The 6,784-nt window shown below is 33.9% G+C and overlaps 1 long non-coding RNA gene across 1 annotated transcript; it reads right to left on the reverse strand.

Annotated features, from left to right (window-relative positions):
• Window positions 1–5,713: 5,713 nt before the first annotated feature.
• Window positions 5,714–6,414, reverse strand: LOC130015495 (uncharacterized). The gene is made up of 2 exons (XR_008790708.1): window positions 6,340–6,414; window positions 5,714–5,935 (listed from the first exon to the last, which is right to left on the reverse strand). It is a non-coding gene; the product is annotated as an uncharacterized LOC130015495 (long non-coding RNA).
• Between the last annotated feature and the right edge of the window lie 370 nt (window positions 6,415–6,784).

Genomic DNA, 6,784 nt, shown 5'->3' on the forward strand with positions numbered 1-6,784 from the left:
CCAAGGTATAATCCACATCAATAACCTAAATCTAACTAAAGCAATCAATTTTTCCAGATTTTGAATCATACCAAAACAGTAATGTAATCAAACAACATTAGCCAATTGATACACCATTTTGTTTAAGCAATTCCTCCAAACCACCCATAGTATATTTGTCATCTAGCAACCTATGATTGAGTTTCAAAAGGATTTTCAGATTTCAATTTAAGCCTAAAACAGAAAATAGATTCACCACAACCAAAGTATACAACATTACAATGATCTAGCCATTAAAACAATAGATAGAATCACATACCTTAAAGAATAGGCTTAAGAACAAACAAAAGAAGAGAAATCCAGAATTCCAAGGATCCAAAATCAGCCTACAACGATTTATAGCCAAAGCTAATGATTACACAAACCCTAGGAATGAATAAACCATGATTAAACCTTAAGAAAAAGATTATAAACACTTACAATCGATCAATTAGGCCTAGGAATGATGGGAGAAGAAAATCAGAGAGTTTCCAGCCGTTTAGAGTTTTAGAATTGAGTGAAAACTGATTTGGTTCGCTAAATATCGTATTTATAGAATTTCAGCGTAAATGATCGTTTAAAAATAAACGATCGTTCAAAACGGTTTGAACTATCGTTTAGCGATCGTTTACGGGATCGTTCAAAACACTGTAAGCACCAAAAACAATCGTAAACGATCGTTCATAAAACGAACGATCGTCCAAACGATCCTCACATATAAAACTCAATTTTCCTTGGCCAAAAGAAGTTTTAAACACTTAAACCAAAGACAAACATCAATGCAAAGATTAAGCACACCAATTCAAGGTTTCAAGGAACCAAACCACCAAAATTCAACCCAAAACACATCGGGAAGTTCATCAAAACAAATCGGAAAAGTACGGGGTATTACATTCTCCCCAACTTAAAAACAAAATCGTCCTCGATTTTAACACAACACAATTAAGCACGAAACACAAAAAAAAAAAAAAAAAAAACACAGATGACAGCCAAAGTAAAACTTATAACATTTACCCAAAGTACTAACATAGCATCAAAACACTCGAAACAACATCAAAACCAACATACCTCAAGGAAAGAGGAAAGGATAACGATTATGCAAGATGGACTCCGTCCCCTAAGTATACTCCCCAATTATATAACCGAATAAAACTGAAACCATAGGCATACCTCCACTCATCGACCTACGCACTTGTGTAACCACGACTCGACAAGTTGTACCTCGAATGATAACTCAATTCACCACTTACATTAACAACTCAAATTTCCGCAACACGTATGCGCAAAATTATAAATCTTACAATTCAATGCTCCAAACTATAACTTGATTAAACAAAATATAAACTTCCAAAATTATACAACTATAAACATTAAACATGCTCACAATGGAGGTCACCCAAAACTCGCTCGAGTTCTAACAGCTATCATAACAACCTTAACAAGGTGCAAGGTCAAGCCTGAAACTCAAATCATAATTCTTACAATACCAAAATCTAATACTTCAAAATGGACACCTTGAAATGCCCACTAATAACAACATGTCACCCTCGCCACCTACTTAACATCTCTACACCTATTATCCCATAGAAAAGCATATAAATAAATTCGTTATATCAGACGAACGGTCTAGTCCAAAATTTACTAGATAAGGTTCTCGCTAATATAAATCAGCCAACTTTAAAACATTATGAAAATCGAGTTGTACACACGACAAGGACTAAGCTCGACAAGACCATCAACCTTAACGAATCAATAAACACGTACTCACCTATTGACATTCCAAAGAATATATCACTTTAACCTATGATAACGAAATCTCCAAGGTACATACAAACCGACTCATTCAGAAAGGTTCTTCCACTCATACCATAAGAAAGCATACAGCCCGAAGTTACCTAAGGTAATTAAATACCAATATACACACCAATTTTTTTTGCACAACCAAATTTTATGCCGCACACAAAATGTTCAACAACCAAACAAAACGATATCTCACTTTCAATAACAAAAATTTACAATCAACAGTATCGATCAACCAACCTTTATTGTCGAAATATACTCATCACGATTCTCGAATCAGCTATTTCATAAATCCGAACCGAATTCAAATTCTTAAAATCATTTCACCAAATGTACTGTAATCTTGTAATCAAGAGATCATCTAGATCAAATTCACTATTAACTGGTCATTGGTTATGCTCAAGTCAAACTTATAGGAAAACAAATTTTTCCGAAACACAAAACATATTATATTAGTATTTTCCACTTTTCTTTAAAGGCGTTAACATCTTATACCTCTCTTTATATACATAAACCAAACCATCGGAAAACCTACAGTTTGTAAACACATTAAATTTTTTTTAAAAACATCCTTATTTTAAGTTTGCAGTTACACCTAATTTTTAAATAGTTACAAATCTATAAGAGTCGTTTAACAGATAAATTATTGTTCCTTTTCATTCAAACTTGATAAAATTTTCTCTTTTTGTCAAAATGGAAAAATAAATTTATATTGAAAATATCCTCACTCGCACAATATTCTATTTGAGTATATCAAAATGTTTAAACAAAATCGAACATGTAAAAACCAAACTTCTATTAAAATCACAATATATACACACAGGTGGAGCATAACCAAATCCCCTAATCCAACAACTCTCAAATCACAACTCGGAAGTTAGCATGTAAGCCTTCCAATATGACCTCAAAATCCTATCATACTTATTACAACAATAACTCGAGTGCAACCTTATATCCAATACTACTTCCTACGAAACACAAAATTATGATACTACAGACCAATCAATCATAGCGTAATCGTCCTCAATTCAGCACCATCATCACAGATTATTTGTCTAGCTACCTTTCGGTAAAATTTCAAACCATTTGAAATTCATCAACTTTATAAATACATTTATCCCAAGGTGACTAGCGAGTTCATTTTAAAACATTTTTCTCAAAAACACTTTATTGCCAAAATCTACTTTACATAATTCTGCGCCAGGGTGATGACACCTCTCATCCCCAAAGAGTTGATCCAACTCTAATCTTTTCAATGCATATGATGCATGTACTATTATGCATGGACCAATTATTTATTTTCTTTTTATTTATTGAACATACTCTGTGCTCAATGCAATTCCCTATATGTGACATACAAAAATGCATGTTCATGGTATGTCTGGGCACAATTACGTGATAAAAACATTTCAAATACTCAAACAAATTTTCATCTGAAATCAATTACTCGATAAAACATTTGCTAGACATTACCCTCTGTGAGATGTGCACTCAATAGCCTCAAAATATTTCTCAAACCCCATTATTGCAATTCACTAAATCATACAATACTATCATCACAATTCAAACCGATAACTACTATAAAATCTCTTATAAGACAATAAACTCCCAATAAGCTTAAACTTAAGTCAAGGGAAAACAATACATCGCATACGTTTTTACAAAACAAACCACCAATTCCCGCATCGCATCATCCAATCTTGACGAAAAACACCAGTGTACTAATACACCAATCTATCTCTTCGAATAAGAATTTCCAACCTCCTTGTTCAGGATAATCAAAAACCACAGAGGAAACATTTTCTTTGTCTTACTCATATCAAAACCCTAAGACTTCGATCCACAAAACAACACACTAAACCCAGCGTAACCCGAAACTGAAACTAAAACAATACAGGGTCTAAACGTAGGTTCTACTCACAATTAAAAACCAACATCGAGGTTAAGCCAAACCAACACCTGCTAGCAACGACCTCATGTGCTATCCGCACAATGAGACAAACAAGATAAAACAACTAACATAGAAAACTTAGCCAATATACGAGGCATACTAACACGAAACAACACAAAAAAGATGTGATTTCCACCTAACCATAAATCACCCAAGCATGCTTTAACCCGTATTTAACCCAAACATCTTGCCATTTAACAAATCATAGACATTATAGGCAACTAACATGCTATCAAAAGAAACGAGCATGCAACATCCAATTGATCATCATATATCTACTGACATGGTATATAAAACCCATATAACCTAATGAGATCTCAAATCTTAAAATAAAACATGCCACAACATACTCAGAATTGTTAAAAAAAATCAACATGTAATAAATCATCGATCAAGAGTACGTATTAAAATTCATTCTGAAATATAAAATCACCCACAAAAGGTTTCAAGTCTAACTGAGTCCCACCGTTTAAAACAAATTGATTTTCGGAAAACTTCCTTCTATAAACCAACTAATTAAAATTTTCAGTGTATCTTAATCCATAAAATCATCGAGTTAGCCGAGTCATTACAACTACCAAGCTCAACTTCCAAATTTGGGTGACCCAAGTCAAACCCGAAATAACCTTTTATAAAACGTATCCAAAACAATTGTAAATCCGGAAAATATTTTAATAAAAACACAATCTTTTAAAATAAGAGATCAAGCAACCTAAGTATCAAAAATCATCTCAAAAATTTAAGTGAGAAATTTTTTAATCTCAAACAATCATTCTGTAAGCACCTAAGCAAGCCAAACATAATTACCAAACATATGACCAAACGACGCTTCAAACGTCGACATACCACAACATGGTAAAATAACAGCCAAAAATATTAGATTTTCAATACGGTGGGAAAGTCTCATAAATAATATTATTTTGTAAACAATCGTTTGTCAACACTAAGTCAAACGTAAGATTCTGAGATACGAAAAAAAAATTTACTTGAAAAGTAATTAAAAATCACACACATATGTTTTTAAAATCAGACTTCTCTTTCGATTCTCGTGTCAAAACACAAGTTAAATCAAAATAATTTTCTCAATAAAACGATAAAACCAACGCGTGACCAAACAACGTGTAGCCACAACACATGCTTAAAGATTTATCACAAAATTCTTTAAAAACCACATAAGGCCAACGCCTAACGTATCTTAGTACGTGCCAACCTATTTAGCACCCAACAAACACATCCAGAACAAATGTACTCACCAATGAGGTGAAAGCAACCCAAATATAATCAAAATCATCCAAGGCGTAAAAGCCAACAACTAATCACTCAAGGTAAATATCATATGAGGCACAACAACCAACCAAAACATCACCCAAAGTAAACACCATATAAGGTACAACAGCCAACAAAAACACCACCCGGATTAAATATCATTTAAAGCACAACGGCCCACAAAACATCACCCAAAGTATATCTCACATATGGCACAACAGCCAACAAATCACCCAATGTATAAGAAATAAACATTCCAAGGTAAAGCATCAGTAACACATAAGACCGACACTCAACATTCCTATAGGTGAAGGTAGAAAGTTTTGAAAACAAATGATGACGTTTCAAAAGATAAAACTTGAATCCTAATTCCGCAGTAGATCCTATGATATAACAGTAACACTTAACATGCCTTAAAGCAATAAACACGTAACATGCAAAAATTTGGCCTTAGTTCGAAACTAAAGCTCTGATACCAACTTTGTCACGACCCAATTTCAGGAATCGTGACCGGCGCTAGGGTATGGGTATGGTTGTACCAAAACCCGTAGCAAGCCTCGCGGAAATCAAATACACATTTAAACCTGCATAAAACTGCTCGGGGGCAACCGAGACTCCAACCTAAGCCTAGCAATTTATAATACAGTTCTAATATAAATAACTTAAATATCTGAAATATTCCACAGCATGCTTTAAATATAATAATAAAGTATTCTAGAGTAAACATGCCAATAATAAATAGTCGATCAAATTCGACAATCCCAAAGTGTAATATTGAATGTAATATATAAACTAGTTCTACTGCGGTCTAAGAGTTCGAAAACAGTAACTAGTTTAAATAACATAAAAACCTCCGAGGAATCAAAAGAATCGGAGTGGACCAGCTTTCAAATCATAAACCTGGAAAATTTGGGAAAACAACGGGGTCAGATATACTGAGATGAGTTCGCAATACTATTTACATTTATTAAGTTTAAAACCCTTAAATCAAAACATTTTTATACTAATATAATATGATTATGGAAAACAGTATTGAAATGATCCCAGCGTAAGTATGACATAGCATACCGATAAACCCAGAGTGGACGGGAACAAATCCTCGTCATATAAATATACCAGCGTAAGCAAGACTTTAGTCTGCCGTTTCCCAGAGTTACTTACCGGTGCACACAGTCTCGATACAAGCCTATCGAGTAGCTCGTTTCAATCCAGATCCATAATCCGTAAAAACAGTTCACAAACATTTCTAATATTAAAATACGATGCGGTACTTAATAAAGCGGTAAATAGCACTACAAACTCACTGCTTGCTTATCCACGTGATCTTGGCAAACAGCTAACCCTGCGTAGACTCCTAAGCACGAGCAGTCAACGGGTCTAAAATAATATATAAGTTAAAATCCGAACAAACCCTAACTCTAAGATCACTAGACACCACATAGGACTAGTATCTTAACACAACCAAAGGACAACATTCAAAACACAGTAAGCCCAACGCCAAAGTACATTACATATCCAACCAATACAATAACTAGTTAAGTTTAGGTGAGTTCTCGTTTTAAAAACAATCCAGAGTAATATTAATTTCAAACAACACCTTTCGAAATCCAAGAAATCCCAGAGCAGTGTGTTAGCCATATATCAGCTATATGCTCAACACAACATGTCGGGCGACCCAAGTCTATCCCGACCCAACCAGAGTAAAATCCAAAGTTAAATCATTTAAACAAAACCAACATTTTGAAAACA

The sequence above is a fragment of the Mercurialis annua genome, linkage group LG5, assembly GCF_937616625.2.
Source record: "Mercurialis annua linkage group LG5, ddMerAnnu1.2, whole genome shotgun sequence".
Taxonomy (NCBI): domain Eukaryota; kingdom Viridiplantae; phylum Streptophyta; class Magnoliopsida; order Malpighiales; family Euphorbiaceae; genus Mercurialis; species Mercurialis annua.